This window comes from Bos grunniens, chromosome 1 (assembly GCF_055505025.1).
Source record: "Bos grunniens cultivar Pamir isolate PY7600 chromosome 1, Bosgru_T2T1.0, whole genome shotgun sequence".
Classification (NCBI taxonomy): domain Eukaryota; kingdom Metazoa; phylum Chordata; class Mammalia; order Artiodactyla; family Bovidae; genus Bos; species Bos grunniens.
This window is the reverse complement of record NC_141165.1, coordinates 140,637,692-140,657,789: the sequence shown is the minus strand read 5'-3', so window position 1 is coordinate 140,657,789 and position 20,098 is coordinate 140,637,692. Positions and strand designations below refer to the sequence as shown.

The 20,098-nt window shown below is 38.0% G+C and overlaps 1 non-coding gene across 1 annotated transcript; it reads left to right on the top strand.

Moving 5' to 3' along the window:
- Positions 1 to 9,541: 9,541 nt before the first annotated feature.
- On the top strand, positions 9,542 to 9,613 carry TRNAV-CAC (transfer RNA valine (anticodon CAC)). Its single transcript has one exon. It is a non-coding gene; the product is annotated as a tRNA-Val (tRNA).
- Positions 9,614 to 20,098: the final 10,485 nt, after the last annotated feature.

Here is a 20,098-nt window from a genome sequence, read left to right as displayed (position 1 = left end):
AAAAGGATAAACCAATGGAAAAGTTATATTGTAGTGGTGTGCCTAGTATGTTTAAAACATGGGGCCCAGAGGGCATAACAATGATAGATAAAAGATAATAGCAAATATTAAATCAGAAATGAGATTATGGAGAATAGATTAAGATTTTGAGAAAATCAGGAACTGTTATAGAATTCTGACCATAGTCATATAATACTCTGACTTAACAGGATTATTCTAGACTCTGGTATTACAGTGGTCCTGGTGGGAAGAATTAGTAACTCAGATCAGGGAGACAATCACAGAGGTGGTTGAGAAGTGTTTGGATTCCAGACATGCACATATAAAAAAGATTTCCTGATAATTAAATGTAGGGATCGATGGGCTTCCCTGGTGGCTCAGACAGTAGCATTGAAACATGTATATTGCCATATGTAAAACAGATGACCTGTGCATATTCAGTGCATGAAGATGGTGCTCTAGGACAACCCAGAGGGATGGGGTGGGGAGGGAGGTGGAAGGGGTGTTCAGGATGGTGGGACACATGTACACCCGTGGCTGATTCATGTTGATGTATGGCAAAAAGCACCACAATATTGTATTTAGCCTCCAATTAAAAAAAAAAAAAAAAAAGGATCTGCCTATAATGCAGGAGACCTAAGTTCGATCCCTGGGTTGGGAGGATCCCCTGGAGGAGGGCATAGCAACCCAGTATTCTTGCCTGGAGAATCCACATACAGAGAAGCCTGGTGGGTAGCAGTCCATGGGGTTGCAAAGAGTCAGACACGGCTGAGTGACTAAGCACATAGCACAGGGATTGATAGGGTGAAACAAATGTATAAGAGGACTTAGATTTCTGGCTGCAGAGTTAAAAAGGGTGATCATAAATGAAATAAACATTTTTAAAAATCAATAAAGTTATTTTCTTTCATCATTTTAAGTATGTCTTGCCATTCCCTCCTGGCTTGAAGAGTTTCTATTGAAAGATCAGCTATTATCCTTATGGGAATTCCCTTGTGTGTTATTTGTTGTTTTTCCCTTGCTGCTTTTAATATTTGTTCTTTGTGTTTGATCTTTGTTAATTTGATTAATATGTGTCTTGGGGTGTTTCTCCTTGGGTTTATCCAGTTAGGGATTCTCTGGGTTTCTTGGACTTGGGTGATTATTTCCTTCCCCAGCTTAGGGAAGTTTTCAACTATTATCTCCTCAAGTATTTTCTCATGGTCTTTCTTTTTGTCTTCTTCTTCTGGAACCCCTATGATTCGAATGTTGTAGCGTTTAATATTGTCCTGGAGGTCTCTGAGATTGTCCTCATTTCTTTTAATTCGTTTTTCTTTTATTTTCTCTGATTCATTTATTTCTACCATTCTATCTTCTAATTCACTAATCCTATCTTCTGCCTCTGTTATTCTACTATTTGTTGCCTCCAGAGTGTTTTTAATTTCATTTATTGCATTATTCATTATATATTGACTCTTTTTTATTTCTTCTAGGTCCTTGTTAAACCTTTCTTGCATCTTCTCAATCCTTGTCTCCAAGCTATTTATCTGTGATTCCATTTTAATTTCAAGATTTTGGATCAATTTCACTATCATTATTCGGAATTCTTTATCAGGTAGATTCCCTATCTCTTCCTCTTTTGTTTGGTTTGGTGGGCATTTATCCTGTTCCTTTATCTGCTGGCTATTCCTCTGTCTCTTCATCTTGTTTAAATTGCTGAGTTTGGGGTGTCCTTTCTGTATTCTGGCAGTTTGTGGAGTTCTCTTTATTGTGGCTTTTCCTCGCTGTGTGTGGGTTTGTACAGGTGGCTTGTCAAGGTTTCCTGGTTAGGGAAGCTTGTGTCGGTGTTCTGGTGGGTGGAGCTGTATTTCTTCTCTTTGTTCAGTCGCGCTGTGGGGAGGGAGGGAGGGATGCTGCAAACAAATAACACTGGCGTGCGCTCGCAGTGCCTCAGCCACACTGGGTCTGCCCCCGCTCACGGCGCGTGTAGCCTCCCTGCCCACACTGCTCGGGCTCTAGGTTGTTCTGCCGGGAACAATCCGAGGCTGGCCCTGGGTTGCATGTACCTCCCAGGTCCAAGCCGCTCAGGTTCAGGCACTCGGGTAGTCCTCAGAGGCGCAGACTCAGTTGGGCCTGAGTTTTGTGCTCTTCCCAGGTCCGAGCAGCTCAAGTGATGAGGTGTTTGGCGAGCGCCAATGCTGCGACTTATCGCCTCCCCACTACTCGGTTATCTGGGTGTAAAACCGGCGCACCTTCTCAGGCAGACGTTAACCGTCCAGACCCCCAAGAAGTTTTAGTTAGCAAAGAAGCCTGCTTACAGTTTTATAACCTACAGCCCAGATTATTGTACCCAGCAAGGATTTCATTCAAGTATGAAGGAGAAATCAAAAGCTTTACAGACAAGCAAAAGCTGAGAGAATTCTGCACCACCAAACCAGCTCTCCAACAAATACTAAAGGATATTCTCTAGACAGGAAACACAAAAATGGTGTATAAATTCAAACCCCAAACAATAAAGTAAATGGCAACGGGATCATACTTATCAGTAATTACCTTAAACGTAAATGGGTTGAATGCCCCAACCAAAAGACAAAGACTGGCTGAATGGATACAAAAACAAGACCCCTACATATGTTGTCTACAGGAGACCCACCTCAAAACAGGGGACACATACAGACTGAAAGTGAAGGGCTGGAAAAAGATTTTCCATGCAAATAGGGACCAAAAGAAAGCAGGAGTAGCAATACTCATACCAGATAAAATAGACTTTAAAACAAAGGCTGTGAAAAGAGACAAAGAAGGTCACTACATAATGATCAAAGGATCAATCCAAGAAGAAGATATAACAATTATAAATATATATGCACCCAACACGGGAGCACCGCAATATGTAAGACAAATGCTAACAAGTATGAAAGGAGAAATTAACAATAACACAATAATAGTGGGAGACTTTAATACCCCACTCACACCTATGGATAGATCAACTAAACAGAAAATTAACAAGGAAACACAAACTTTAAACGATACAATAGACCAGTTAGACCTAATTGATATCTATAGGACATTTCATCCCAAAACAATGAATTTCACCTTTTTCTCAAGCGCACATGGAACCTTCTCCAGGATAGATCACATCCTGGGCCATAAAGCTAGCCTTGGTAAATTCAAAAAAATAGAAATCATTACAAGCATCTTTTCTGACCACAATGCAGTAAGATTAGATCTCAATTACAGGAGAAAAACTATTAAAAATTCCAACATATGGAGGCTGAACAACACACTGCTGAATAACCAACAAATCACAGAAGAAATCAAAAAAGAAATCAAAATTTGCATAGAAACGAATGAAAATGAAAACACAACAACCCAAAACCTGTGGGACACCGTAAAAGCAGTCCTAAGGGGAAAGTTCATAGCAATACAGGCACACCTCAAGAACAAGAAAAAAGTCAAATAAATAACCTAACTCTACACCTAAAGCAACTAGAAAAGGAAGAAATGAAGAACCCCAGGGTTAGTAGAAGGAAAGAAATCTTAAAAATTAGAGCAGAAATAAATGCAAAAGAAACAAAAGAGACCATAGCAAAAATCAACAAAGCCAAAAGCTGGTTCTTTGAAAGGATAAATAAAATTGACAAACCATTAGCCAGACTCATCAAGAAACAAAGGGAGAAAAGTCAAATCAATAAAATTAGAAACGAAAATGGAGAGATCACAACAGACAACACAGAAATACAAAGGATCATAAGAGACTATTATCAACAATTATATGCCAATAAAATGGACAACGAGGAAGAAATGGACAAATTCTTAGAAAAATACAACTTTCCAAAACTCAACCAGGAAGAAATAGAAAACCTTAACAGATCCATCACAAGCACGGAAATTGAAACTGTAATCAAAAATCTTCCAGCAAACAAAAGCCCAGGTCCAGACGGCTTCACAGCTGAATTCTACCAAAAATTTAGAGAAGAGCTAACACCTATCCTGCTCAAACTCTTCCAGAAAATTGCAGAGGAAGGTAAACTTCCAAACTCATTCTATGAGGCCACCATCACCCTAATACCAAAACCTGACAAAGATCCCACAAAAAAAGAAAACTACAGGCCAATATCACTGATGAACATAGATGCAAAAATCCTTAACAAAATTCTAGCAATCAGAATCCAACAACACATTAAAAAGATCATACACCATGACCAAGTGGGCTTTATCCCAGGGATGCAAGGATTCTTCAATATCCACAAATCAATCAATGTAATACACCACATTAACAAATTGAAAAACAAAAACCATATGATTATCTCAATAGATGCAGAGAAAGCCTTTGACAAAATTCACCACCCATTTATGATAAAAACTCTCCAGAAAGCAGGAATACAAGGAACATACCTCAACATAATAAAAGCTATATATGACAAACCCACAGCATATATTATCCTCAATGGTGAAAAATTGAAAGCATTTCCTCTAAAGTCAGGAACAAGACAAGGGTGCCCACTTTCACCATTACTATTCAACATAGTTTTGGAAGTTTTGGCCACAGCAATCAGAGCAGAAAAAGAAATAAAAGGAATCCAAATTGGAAAAGAAGAAGTAAAACTCTCACTATTTGCAGATGACATGATCCTCTACATAGAAAACCCTAAAGACTCCACCAGAAAATTACTAGAACTAATCAATGATTATAGTAAAGTTGCAGGATATAAAATCAACACACAGAAATCCCTTGCATTCCTATACAATAATAATGAGAAAACAGAAAGAGAAATTAAGGAAACAATTCCATTCACCATTGCAACGAAAAGAATAAAATACTTAGGAATATATCTACCTAAAGAAACTAAAGACCTATATATAGAAAACTATAAAACACTGGTGAAAGAAATCAAAGAGGACACTAATAGATGGAGAAATATACCATGTTCATGGATTGGAAGAATCAATATAGTGAAAATGAGTATACTACCCAAAGCAATTTATAGATTCAATGCAATCCCTATCAAGCTACCGACAGTATTCTTCACAGAGCTAGAACAAATAATTTCACAATTTGTATGGAAATACAAAAAACCTCGACTAGCCAAAGCGATCTTGAGAAAGAAAAATGGAACTGGAGGAATCAACGTACCTGACTTCAGGCTCTACTACAAAGCCACAGTTATCAAGACAGTATGGTACTGGCACAAAGACAGAAATATAGATCAGTGGAATAAAATAGAAAGCCCAGAGATAAATCCACGCACATATGGACACCTTATCTTTGACAAAGGAGGCAAGAATATACAATGGATTAAAGACAATCTCTTTAACAAGTGGTGCTGGGAAATCTGGTCATCCACTTGTAAAAGAATGAAACTAGAACACTTTCTAACACCATATACAAAAATAAACTCAAAATGGATTAAAGATCTAAATATAAGACCAGAAACTATAAAACTCCTAGAGGAGAACATAGGCAAAACACTCTCTGACATACATCACAGCAGGATCCTCTATGATCCACCTCCCAGAATATTGGAAATAAAAGTAAAAATAAACAAATGGGACCTAATTAAACTTAAAAGCTTCTGCACATCAAAGGAAACTATTAGCAAGGTGAAAAGACAGCCTTCAGAATGGGAGAAAATAATAGCAAATGAAGGAACCGACAAACAACTAATCTCAAAAATATACAAGCAACTCCTACAGCTCAACTCCAGAAAAATAAATGACACAATCAAAAAATGGGCCAAAGATCTAAATAGACATTTCTCCAAAGAAGACATACAGATGGCTAGCAAACACATGAAAAGATGCTCAGCATCACTCATTGTCAGAGAAATGCAAATCAAAACCACTATGAGGTACCATTTCGCACCAGTCAGAATGGCTGCGATCCAAAAGTCTACAAATAATAAGTGCTGGAGAGGGTGTGGAGAAAAGGGAACCCTCTTACACTGTTGGTGGGAATGCAAACTAGTACAGCCACTATGGAGAACAGTGTGGAGATTCCTTAAAAAACTGGAAATAGAACTGCCTTATGATCCAGCAATCCCACTGCTGGGCATACACACTGAGGAAACCAGAAGGGAAAGAGACACGTGTACCCCAATGTTCATCGCAGCACTGTTTATAATAGCCAGGACATGGAAGCAACCTAGATGTCCATCAGCAGATGAATGGAAAAGAAAGCTGTGGTACATATACACAATGGAGTATTACTCAGCCATTAAAAAGAATACATTTGAATCAGTTCTAATGAGGTGGATGAAACTGGAGCCTATTATACAGAGTGAAGTAAGCCAGAAGGAAAAACACCAATACAGTATACTAACGCATATATATGGAATTTAGAAAGATGGTAACGATAACCCTGTATACGAGACAGCAAAAGAGACACTGATGTATAGAACAGGCTTATGGACTCTGTGGGAGAGGGAGAGGGTGGGAAGATTTGGGAGAATGGCATTGAAACATGTGAAACGTCATGTATGAAACGAGATGCCAGTCCAGGTTCAATGCACGATGCTGGATGCTTGGGGCTGGTGCACTGGGACGACCCAGAGGGATGGTGTGGGGAGGGAGGAGGGAGGAGGGTTCAGGATGGGGAACACATGTATACTAATTAAATAATTTTCTATTAAAGAAAAAAAAAAAGGAAAAAAAGAAAAAAAAAAGAAAATAGCAAAAAAAAAATATCAATAAAGTAAGTCTGTATTTAGTCTAGTCAGTTTTGGATGTTGAAATTGACATATTTTGGGGGGCTCCAAAATCACTGCAGATGGTGACTGCAGCCATGAAATTAAAAGACGCTTACTCCTTAGAAGAAAAGTTATGACCAACCTAGGCAGCATATTAAAAAGCAGAGTTATTACTTTGTCTACAAAGGTCTGTCTAGTCAAAGTTATGGTTTTTCCAGTAGTCATGTATGGATGTGACAGTTGGACTATAATGAAAGCTGAGCACTGAAGAATTGATGCTTTTGAACTGTGTTGTTGGAGGAGATTCTTGAGAGTCCCTTGGACTTCAAGGAGATCCAACCAGTCCATCCTAAAGGAAATCAGTCCTGGATGTTCTTTGGAAGGACTGATGCTAAAGGTGAAACTCCAATACTTTGGCCACCTGATGCAAAGATCTGACTCATTGGAAAAGACCCTGATGCTGGGAAAGATTGAAGGCTGGAGGAGAAGGGGATGACAGAGGATGAGATGGTTGGATGGCATCACTGGCTCAATGAGCATGAGTTTGAGTAAACTCCAGGAGCTGGTGGTGGACAGGGAGGCCTGGTGTGCTGCAATCCATGGGGTCGCAAAGAGTCGGACACAAATGAGGGCCTGAACTGAACTGATCAATTGTGTAAAATTGACACCCAGACCTAGGAGTCCTGAGTTTGAAAGACTTTTGAAATTGAGATTTATATAAGAAATTACAAGAACCCATTTATTATTCAAAATGTTATAAATCAGAAAAGTGTAACCCCTTTTTAAAGAGAGAGATTTCCAAGCTGAGTTCAGGAACACTCAAACTTCAAGGGGGATAATTAATAGAAGAGCTCAAGGAGGAACAAATGGTTAGGTGTGAGGAAGATCAAAAGCTATGCTGCCCCGCACGACTGTGAAAACCAATGAAGAAAGAAGAATTCATTTGTGTTATTAATAAGATGAGGACTGAAAATTGAGTTGTAAAGGTCATTTTTGATCTGGGAGGGATACCAGTAAGTGAATGGAATAAATGTTTATGTGGAAACTTAAGAAAGAGGGACTACAGAGTAACTGGTAAAAGTGAGCAGAGACAAAAATTTCAGATTGTATTTTTTTGAGACAGTTATTGATTCACAGTCAGTTGTATGAAATACAGAGAGATCCTGTAAGCACTTCATCCAATTTCCCCCAACATCTTGCATAGTTATAATACAATATCACAAAGATATTGACATGATGGTAAAGATATAGAACCATTCCACAAGATTCACTCTAATCCCTGTAAAATTCTATTTTCTCAGGTAATTGTAATAGGTCACTATTGTCATAGATTACTGTGCTGCTGCTGCTAAGTCACTTCAGTCATATCTGACTCTGTGCAACCCCATGGACTGAAGCCTACCAGGCTTCTCCATCCATGGGATTCTCCAGGCAAGAACACTGGAGGGGGTTGCCATTTCCTTCTCCAATGCATGAAAGTGGAAAGTGAAAGTGAAGTCGCTCAGTCGTGTCGACTCTTAGCGACCCCATGGACTGCAGCCTACCAGGCTTCTCCATCCATGGGATTTTCCAGGCAACAGTACTGGAGTGGGGTGCCATTTCCTTCTCCTCAATAGATTATTGTAATAGATAATTATTGCCATAGGTTATATTTGTTATGATTATCACCTAAATCTGACCTATTTACTCATGTGATATTTTGAAGAATCTGATATATTAAATATTCTAAATATACTAGAGTAAAATAAAAAGGAAAAATAAATTATACTCATATTGGCTACTTTTGTTACATATGAGATTAAGTTTAAAATGTTTAACTAGTAAACATTTTAAAAAGTTGTTTAAAATTATAAACTGAAATACTTGTGAAATACTGAAATGGTTATTATTAAATTTCCTAAATATTCTTAAAAATTAAACTATATTATAGTTAATTCTTGATAAAGCATTTTTAAAACTACTGCTGCTAGGAAGTAAATGAGAAACAAATATAGGTAGATTTGCAGGTATTTTCAGAAACCCTAAAAACCATTCCTTCTCAGTCAATAGAAAATATTTGAAATATTATCAACAAGAAACACTGTTTATGATTCCTATATCAGGAAACTTGATGAATGGATATTCAGAAAATTAGCTGTTAAGCTTTTAAAGCCATTAAGCACAATAAAAAATGTTTCTATGTGATTGTAATACTGTATTTACTCATATCAACAACATATATGAGCCATTTATGATATGTCTGCCACAGAACAAATACTGAAATAAAAGGAGATATAAAAGATATCCTTTGTTCTTGAGGGTTATAGACTAACTAGGGAAAGAGCCATGTTAACACATATTTTTCAGCATTGCTTTGCTAGTGTGTGAGATGACTGCAGTTGTGTGGTAGTTTGAACATTCTTTGGCATTGCCTTTCTTTGGGATTGAAATGAAAACAAACTGTGGAAAATTCTTTAAGAGATGGGAATACTGGACATCCTGAACTGCCTCCTGAGAATTCTGTATGCAGGTCAAGAAGCAACAGTTAGAACTGGACATGAAACAACGGACTGGTTCCAAATTGGGAAAGGAGTACCAAAGATTATCGTGGAAGATTCACAGCAATGTTTTCTCTGGATGCTGTACTTGGGAATTTCATAGGTAGAGGATCATTGAAAACCTAACCTGGAATTATAAGATGGTTGACATTTTAGAATAACATTATGATTTGTGCTTTTTATAGGTGTCTATGAAAATTTGTCCTTTAAATACGGGAGAGGTGGAATTCCTTGGTAGAAGAGTCTCTTCAGGTAGGGAATAAGTGGCCAACTTGAGTCAGGATAAGCAAGAAGAAGGATGAAAGAAATATTTTTGAGGAAGTAACCACCTTTAGAGCTGGGGATGTAGCTCAGTGGTAGAACATATGCTTCACATGTATGAGGCCCCAGGTTCGATCCCTGCCGTCTCCACATCTAACATTAACAGTGTTAATTTGTTCTTTTGGGTTTGCTAGTAACTCAGATAGTGAAGAATTTGCCTGCAGTGCAGAAGACCCAGGTTTGACCCCCAGGTTGGGAAGATCCCCTGGAGAAGGGCATGACAACCCGCTCCAGTATTCTCACCTGGAGAATCCCATGAACAGAGGAGCCTGATGGCTACAGTCCACGGATTTGCAAAGAGTCCAACACTGAGTGGCTAACACTTTCACTTTCATCCAGCTATAAACTCACTAAAGCCATTAGGGAGAATGGAGTAGAGGAATGGTTGATTAGAGGAAAAAAAAGAGAAGAAAGAAGGACGAATCCAGATGTTTGGTTGATTTTAGATTTTGAAAGTGGTTGACTTTAGTTGACTTAACTAAAAGCAACATTAATAGAAACAAACAGATAAATATTTAGCCTGAGAAAGAATACATTTGATGTCAGTGGGATTTGTGTTGGAGATTTCTATAATCACCAGAAAATATTGGCAAGGATTTAAATAAGGAAGTTAGCCATGGGAAGGTTAAGTGGTTGTATTCATTTTCTATTGCTTTGTAACAAGTTTACCATCAAGTTGGTGGCTTAAAGAACACCCATTTGTTTTGGAGTTTCCATAAATCATAAGTCTACACATACCTAGATGCTCAAGGTTTCACCAGAAAAAAAATAAAAGAAAAAAAATTAGACGTCAACCAACCTGCATTCATCTGGAGGCTCAATTAGGAAGAAAACTCCAAAAACATTTCTAACTTTTCTCAGGTTATTTTCAAAACTTTATTCAGCTGTAGGTTCTCAGTCATTTGCTTTTTCAAAGCCAGTAATAGTGAAAGTTCAGTGGTTTTCACTCCCTAACTGCCAAGTGCCTGGTACCTTCTTTTAAAAGTTTCACATGATAAGAATACTACACTGATTAATCTTTCTTTTGATTAATTCAAGGATAACTAATTTTAAACCTTACCATACATCTGCAAAATCCCTCAATTTTTCCATATTCTTTTAGTTAAGAACTGAGTCACAGGTTTTGTCTATACTAATGTGAGAAGATAAGAGTCTCATTGAAGTAACCTTAGCATGCATCCTTTACAATAATCATCTATGATGTAACAGAATTCTGCATTTTAGGATTAAGTAACCATTAGTAGAACCAGATTTAATCTAGTTTTAAAAGTAATTTAGCCTGAGATTATTTTGAAATGTGATAATTTCATCCATTTGGTCAGCTAACTAAAACAAACATCAAGGAATAAGCCAATTGCTATAGTCTATACATTTATATATACAAATATAAAACACAATTTGTTTTCCTGACTATATTCCAGGATTATTTCTACTAAAACTTACATTGTAGGAAAGCTGTCAATTTTATAATTTTATAGAAAGTTACCCATCTAGAAAGAAGCCTAGGATGAGGAAAGGAAATATAGGCTTTGATACTGAATATTTCTTCAACTCATAAAAACTCTTGAAATGTGGAACTATATAATTCTACTTTAATGATAATAATCAAAACACACTTAGGTTTGAAGTATGTATGGAATACTGACAATCAAAAGACAATCTACAATAAATTTGTAAAGTTTTCTTTGAGGAATGGAAAATGTCTACATCTAAACTTGATTATTATTTTTCACAAATACAGAAGTCCCCACAATCACTGCATCTATAGTCTAAAGTACAGTTCACTTCATGAATTTCCAGTGCAGCAATTCAAAGTCAGAAAAGCTAAAGATTTATCAACAGAAAGCAGGTAAGGTGGGACAAGTGGAGAGAGTAGCATAAATTACCTTATGTAAAATAAATAAAGCATATATTACCTTATGTAAAATAAATAGCCAGTGGGAATTTGCTATATGACTCACGGAACTCAAACCAGGGCTCTGTGACAACCCAGATGGGTGGCAGGGAGTTTCAAGAGGGAGGGGATATATGTATACCTATGGTGATTCATGCTGATGTAAGGCAGAAACCAACACATAATAAAGCAATTACCCTTCAATTAAAAAATATATTTTTAAAGAACCAGGCAATAGAAACACTCTAAAGTACCAGGTTAAAGATATCCCAAGGCATAAAAATCAGTCCACCTCATTAGTGTAGATTTAAACTTCTGTCCTTTGGACTGCAAGGAGATCCAACCAGTCCATTCTGAAGGAGATTGGCCCTGGGATTTCTTTGGAAGGAATGATGCTACAGCTGAAACTCCAGTACTTTGGCCACCTCATGCAAAGAGTTGACTCATTGGAAAAGACTCTGATGCTGGGAGGGATTGGGGGCAGGAGGAGAAGGGGACGAAAGAGGATGAGATGGCTGGATGGTGTCACTGACTTGATGGACGTGAGTCTGAGTGAACTCAGGGAGTTGGTGATGGACAGGGAGGCCTGGCGTGCTGCGATTCATGGGGTCGCAGAGTCGGACACAAGTGAGCGACTGATCTGATCTGAAACTTCTGTCTAGAGTAGTAGTAGTATTTGATCTAAAACTCTTTGAGTTTACCATGATCTCTCTTCTCTCCTAACTTGTCTTTTCTACTTATAGACAAATTACAATAGTTTTATATTGCTATGTAATAAACTTAGAAATTTAACACACACAAACTTAGAGAGCCACTACAAATTTAGAGACTTAAAAAAAATACCTTGATTTTTCTCACACATCCATGGGTCAGGAACATGGTGATGGCTTAACTGGGCTTTGTTCTAGACCTCACAGGGCTGCGATTAAAATTTCAGCATGCTGCATTGCCCACAAAGTTTGGGGACCTCTTCCAAGTTCACATGGCAGTTTGTAGCTCCTGGTTGTACGAATACGGGCCCGTTTTTCTCACAGACTGTCCGTCAGGAGCCACTCTCAGGTCCAAAGTCAGCTTCCACTAGTCTACTCTGAGTCCCCTTCTAGGGCCCTCGTACAACATGACGGCTTGTTTTTTCAAAGCCAGCAAGACGCTGTCTGCTTCGTTCACCCCAGGGAAGTCCTGAATGCCTTTTTTTTTTTTTTAATTTTATTTTATTTTTAAACTTTACAATATTGTATTAGTTTTGTCAAATATCGAAATGAATCCGTCACAGGTATACCCGCGTTCCCCATCCTGAACCCTCCACCCTCCTCCCTCCCCTCCCCTCCCTCTGGGTCGTCCCAGTGCACCAGCCCCAAGCATCCATACCGTGCATCGAACCTGGACTGGCAACTCATTTCATACATGATATTATACATGTTTCAACGCTATTTTCCCAAATCTCCCCACCCTCTCCCTCTCCCACACCCTGAAGGCGCCCGATCTCGTCTGAATGCCTTTTTAAAGTCTCACCTGGTTAAGTCAGCTCCACACAGGATTATCTCCCTTTTCATTAAGTCACAGTTCAAGTGTTAGGGATGTTAATCACATACATATGATCGCTCACATTTGCCGTATTCTCTTGGTTCCAAGCAGTCACAGATTTCACCTGTGCTCAAGCGGAGGGGATTACAGGAAAGCAAGTGCACCAGTGGGTGGTGTTTTGGAGAGCCACCTTAGAATTCTGCCCACCAGGCCACTCCAATGTGCAGCCAAAGTAATCATTCTGGGATTGAAATTAAACAAGTTAAAGCTACTATATAACATATACAAGTGATTCTTCATTGACTTAAATATCCATTCAAAATTGTGTAATATGAAAAGACACTTCTATATATATTTACATATATATATCTGAAGCCTGTTTTTGTCCAATCTCTCTGCTTCTAATCTCTGTGCCTGTTGGAGTCCTTGTATTGGGATATATAAATCTTAAAGTTTCTTTGTTCAGAGCATAATCTACTCACACATTTTACCTATAAAATGTTCAACTTGCACATCCTCCATTTAAAAATACTTTTCTAATTACTAGTTTTAAAAACCTTATCACAGGCATTTTTAATATACTTTGGATCCAGTATTTTTGAAATTATGCGTGTGTATCATATGGAGATACAGATCTATATTTTATCCATAGCCATAGTTTAACACATGTACATATACATATAACATATATATGTACATGTATATAAACTATCCATAGATGCAGGGCTTGCCTGGTGGCTCAGTTATAAAGAATCTACCTGCCAATGTAGGGACACAGGTTTTCAATCCTTGGGTCAGGAAGATCCCCTGGAAAAGAAAATAGCAACCCATTCCAGTATTCTTGCCTGGGAAATCCCATGGAGAGAGAAACCTGGCAGACTATAGTACATGGGGTCCCAAATGAATCTGACATGACTTAGCAACTAAATAAGAGCAAAATCCATAGATGTTTATTTATATACTTATAAATATATATCCATATCTACATATACATTTAACTTTGTGGTTGAACGTACAATGTAAGACAGTGAAGATATTCTTTTTATTGTAATACATCTAGAATTGACTTTTATTCTTTAAGGTAAAGGCAAAGTTCACTTTTTTATATATATATATATGCAATTATTCTGGCATCATGTATTGAAAACGTGTCTCCTGTTTTATGAAAGTAATAACTTTGTCGTAAATCACATAGTCAAATATGTAGGAATATTTTGTAGACTCTCTTTTTTCCTGACTTGTTTTATCTCTTCCTGCACCAACATCACAATTTTAAAAGTTACTGTTGTGGTGGTGTTAGCTGCTCAGTTGTGTCTGATTCTTTGTGATCTCATGGATCCATCAGGCTCCTCTGTCTGTGGAATTCTCAAAGCAAGAATACTGGAGTGGGTTGCCATTCCTTTCTGTGGGAGATCTCCCTGACCCAGGTATCAAACCCAGATCTCCCTCATTTCAGGCAGATTCTTGATTGTTTGAGCCCCAAACTGACTATAACTCGTAATAAATGTTTATAGCTTATAGTTAAAAAGTCTTTTAACTTTGATTGCTGTATTCAGTAGTATTTTTCTCATTATTGTCTGTATATATTTTCATGTAAGTTTTACAGTCCATTTTATTCTATTTAATAAGGTTGAAATTCCTATTGAAATTTCACTGAATGCTTAGATGAATTTAATGAAAAATGTCACACACTTTGTTTATGTAGTTTGGTTCAATTATTTTTTCCTATATCCATTCTACTTTGTTGTTTTATGCTGTTTTAAAATGTATCATAAGAAGAAACACCAAATAAAATTGGACAAATGTTCTGAGCAGTTAATTCATGAATGTAAGTATAAAATTGGCCAATATAAAAATGAAAGTATGTTCAGCATTATTATTACAGGCATAAATCATTTATTGCACCTCACAGATATCATGGTTTTTTACAAATTGAATATTTGTGGCAACCCTATGTCAGCAAGTTTTTCTATTAGCATTTTTTTCAACAGCAATTTTTTTACTTTCTGTCATATTTTAACAATTCTTGCAATATTCAAACTTTTTCATTCTTATATTTGCTTTGGCGATTTGTGATCAGTGATCAGTGATGTTTTCACTATGATTTGCTGAAGGTTCAGATGATGGTTAGCATTTTATAGCAATGAAGTATTTTTAAATTAAGGTTTGTACCTTGTTTCTTAGAGACAATGCTGCTGCTGCTGCTGCTGCTAAGTCACTTCAGTGGTGTCCGACTCTGTTCGACCCCATAGACAGCAGCCCACCAGACTCCACCATCCCTGGGATTCTCCAGGCAAGAACACTGGAGTGGATTGCCATTTCCTTCTCCAATGCATGAAAGTGAAAAGTGAAAGTGAAGTCACTCAGTCAAGACACAATGCTACTGCATGCTTAATAAACTATAAGACTATAGTGCAGTGTAAAAACAACTTTTATATACTCAACCACAATTTCATATGACTCACTTTGTTGCAATATTTGCATTATTATGGTGATCTGGAAATGAATCCACAGTGTCTCCAAGGTATACCTTTATCAGGTAAATTCCTGTTAAAGCTCTCATTGAGATTCCACTACACAGCCACGGAAATGGCTGAAGTGAAGGAGAACAAACAGACTGAAAATACCTTTGCAATACAGTTTTGGATTTTTTGTTGTTTGTTTTTCTATTTTGAGCCAGTCTTGAGGCTCTCAGTAGAGACTGGTCAGTTCTATTACTTGAGCAGCTGATTAAGTCCTAAACCCACAACCACTTCTCATATGGGGCTTTCACAGCCTGGGCCACTATATAGTAATCTCCACAGGGTCAGGTATTTCCAAGGATAACACCTATGCCTTACAGTTTGCTGAAGTTATTCAAATTAGCCAATCCTAAGCCTGTTGATTCTGCCTCCCTCTCCCCTTCCTACAGAAACCAGAGTACAAAACATGCACCAATGGTTCCCTCTCTTTTTCTCTGCCTGGTGATTAATCCCAGTACCTCCCCTGAGCTCCTGTGTGGTGTATTACATTCATAATACTCTGTTGCTGCTGCTGCTAGGTCACTTCAGTCGTGTCCGACTCTGTGCGACCCCATAGATGGCAGCCCACCAGGCTCCCCCGTCCCTGGGATTCTCCAGGCAAGAACACTGGAGTGGGTTGCCATTTCCTTCTCCAGTGCATGAAAGTGAAAAGTGAAAGTGAAGTCGCTCAGTTGTGTCCAACTCTTAGCGACCCCATGGACTGCAGCCTACCAGGCTCCTCCGTCCATGGGATTTTCCAGGCAAGAGTACTGGAGTGGGGTGCCATTGCCTTCTCTGTCATAATACTCTGTGAGGATAGTTAAACTGTAAATCTCTTTACTTTACCTTATGTAACAAGAAGTACTAAATATCTTTAGAACTTTAGGTTTGTGCACTATGCATTTTTCATTCACTTATTTTTAGTTAATGTAAAACTACATAAATTTAGAGATCAGAGCTTTTTTAAAAAGCTAAACAATAGGATTTAAATGATGATGATTATATCTAATAATTAGTGCTTAAAATATATAAATTATTCAGTGAATCGCCAAAGGCATATTTTTATCAAATAGAACATATTTCCTCTTAAAATTGCTAGTGGATAGGGAGCCGTCAGAGGACCCTTCCTCATGGACTTTGGTTCTTGGTAAAAAGACAAAGAAGAATCTGAGATCTTACCAGTGGCAAAAACAAACTTACTGTAGCAAGAACAGAAATACTAGCTCAAAAAGATGGGCCAAGCCAAGAAAGTCACCAGGGCTGACATGATGGGGGACAAGGGTTTTTCAAGACAGGGCTTCTGCGTATTTATCTAAGTGGGCGTGGACTGATAGTTGATCGACAGTTGCAAATTACATAACAATAGGCTCTTTGCAGAAGTCTTTCCCATAATTGAGTCTGTTATAATCAGATGTATATATGTATGAAATATTTATGAACCCTTATTAGGTGCTTTCACTTTCACGCTTTGGAGAAGGAAATGGCAACCCACTCCAGTGTTCTTGCCTGGAGAATCCCAGGGACGGCGGATCCTAGTGGGCTGCCGTCTATGGGGTCACATAGAGTCGGACACGATTGAAGCGACTTAGCAGCAGCAGCAGCAGCAATAGGTGCTTGGCTGTCAGGTCACATGAGGACACAGCTGTGTATCAAGGATGCATGTGCCAGAGTTGGAGAAATCCCTGTGGTTAGTTTGTATCCACTTTTATATAAGGCACAAGCCTTGGACTTGGAAAAGTCTCTGTGGCTATTTTGTAGCATATGGATAAGCTCCCCTGGGCTGCACTGGGCTTGTCTGGGGTGGGGATTAGAGATCAGTTTGAATATTTTTTGGCTAGGCCACTCTTCCTTGCTCATGTCTAACATCCTACCTTACAAAATGCAGAATTTAGCGTTATCATCATTGTCAGTGTTCCTGGCTTTCTTAATTTCAATAGCAAAGTAACATTGCTGAGGTGCCAAAGCTGGTGCATCTTGAAAGTTAGCAGAGATGGGAAGTGCTCTAAGTATCTTAAAAAGTGAAAGTAAAGTCACACAGTCCTGTCGGACTCTTTGCAACTCCATAGACTGTAGCCTTCCAGGCTCCTCAGTCCATGGACTTTTCCAGGAAAGTACTGGAGTGGGTTGCCATTTCCTTCTCCAGGGAATCTTCCCGACCCAGGGATTGAACCTGGGTCTCCTGCATTGCAGGCAGATGCTTTACCATCTGAGCCACCAGGGAAGCCCTAAGTATCTTACATAAAGGAAAAAACAGAACCTTGTGCTGCTGCTTCACACAAACTCAGTCTCATGCACAAACCTGGAGGTGTTTATGAAAAAGTGTAGTCAAGTTAATTTAATTATACTAGTATCATAAAATTTCTATGTGTATTTCCTCCCTAATGTTCACTCTAAAATAGATTATCCTCATGTTCCCCAAATAGGGCATGAGAGGACAGTGAATGGATGACTTTTTTAAAGTCATTTTTAATGTATATCAATTTATTAGGATAATAATAAAACTATTTCAAGTGTATTTCCTCAGTCTCCAATATAATAGTGCTATAGAGAAAGCAGCAATGATTATGACTCCAACTTTGAAAGCCAACAGCAATACAGATTATGGTTCCTTTCCTCAGTTTTGGATGAAACTAAATCCATTTGGCCAGCACTATTATTGGCTTCCCTGGTGGTTCAGATAGCAAAGCGTCTGCTTGAAATGCAGGAGACCCGGGTTCAATTCCTGGGTTGGGAAGATCCCCTGGAGAAGGAAATGGCAACCCACTCCACTACGCTTGTCTGAAAAATTCCATGGACTGAGGAGCCTGGTAGGCTACAGTCCATGGGGTCAAAAAGAGTCCGAAAGGACTAAGTGACTTCATATTAGTTGACATTTTCATATTAGTTGGCAATTTAGTCATTTTAGAGTCTAATAACAATCCTACTTACTCAGTTTCAATTTTATTCACTCTCTCTCTCACAATCTAGTCACTGTATTTTTCTAAATTTATTTTATTTTATTTTTTCAATGTTTATCTTGACTCATCTTTGTGACTCAATAGGTGTGATAACTTTCATATCACCAAGATCATTTTGATGGATATTATTCAAACATTCTCATTAGAAATTTTATTTCTCTTACTGAAAATGTCAAATGGCCCATTGATTCTCAGAATTGACTAAACCTGTTCATCTTCATTTTTTTTCCTCTTTATAATTAAGGAAAGAACTAAAAGGTCATGTTGGCAGGCTCGTAACAAAAAGAGATCCATGTCAGTCTTCTTGCAAATTAGATAAAATTTACTGAGAAGGCTCAGGTGAACATATTTTGGGGGGGAAAAAAAAAAAACTTCTACTTTGAGTCTGGTAACTCGATCTGTATTAAAAAATTAAAGACTTACAGTTCTAGCACTGTGCTTTTATAATTTTATATAATACTAATTTTCTAGTATAGTTTCTCCTGAAGACTCTTTTTAGACAATGTAAAAATGTTCTTCATCATTAATTCAGTGAACAAATTAAACATATCAGTTCAGTTCAGTTGCTCAGTCGTGTCCGACTCTTTTCGACCCCATGAGGTGCAGCACGCCAGGCCTCCCTGTCCATCACCAACTCCTGGAGTTCACTCAGATTCATGTCCATTGAGTCAGTGATGCCATCCAGCCATCTCATCTTCTGTCATCCCCTTCTCCTCCTGCCCCCAATCCCTCCCAGCATCAGAGTCTTTTCCAATGAGTCAACTCTTTGTATGAGGTGGCCAAAGTACTGGATAACTCATTGTAATTTATTATCAACTGCATCTTAGTTTTTGGCTTCCCCAGTAGTTCAGAAGTAAAGAATGTGCCTGTAATGTAGGAAATGCCGGAGACATGGGTTCAATCTTGGGTTGGGAAGATCCCCTGGAGGAGGAAATGGTAACCCACTCCAGTATTCTTGCCTGGAAAATCCCATGGACAGAGGAGCCCTGTAGGCTACAGTCCTTGGGGTCACAAAGAGTTGGGCATGACTGAGCAACTGAGCATGCATGGATATCTTAATTTATTCATAGTGATTAAATAAAAATTGCTATGAAGATAAATAATAAAATACATAAATTGAAAACATATTTACTTAAATTTTATGCTATATAGGCACTTATTCTGGAAAATAAAAAAATTTCCATTCTCATTTATCTTTTTCATTTACTCATTGAGTATATTATGTATAATTTTCTAATTTTTTTGTATTCAAACACAATATATTTCTAAAAAGATATATTTGGATCTATAAATTATTGTCATTAGATATTCAAACTGTTCATTTTAGTTGACAATTCTTAAAAATTCATACAAATATAATTTAGTTAAGTATAAGGAAGTAAGAAGACAAAAAAGAACTTTTACGTACATTTAAAATACAGAGCTCCATATAGTCAAACCTATGGTTTTTCCAGTAATCATGTACAGGTATGAGAGTTGGAGCATAAAGAAGGCTGAGCGCAGAAGAATTGATGATTTCAAACTGTAGTGTGGGAGAAGACTCTTGAGAGTCCCTTGGACTGCAAGGAGATAAAACCAGTCAATCCTAAAGGGAATCAACCCTGAATATTCATCAGAAGGATCGACGGTGAAGCCGAAACTCCAATACTTTGGCCACCTAATGAGAAGAGCCGACTCGTTAGAAAAGACCCCGATGCTG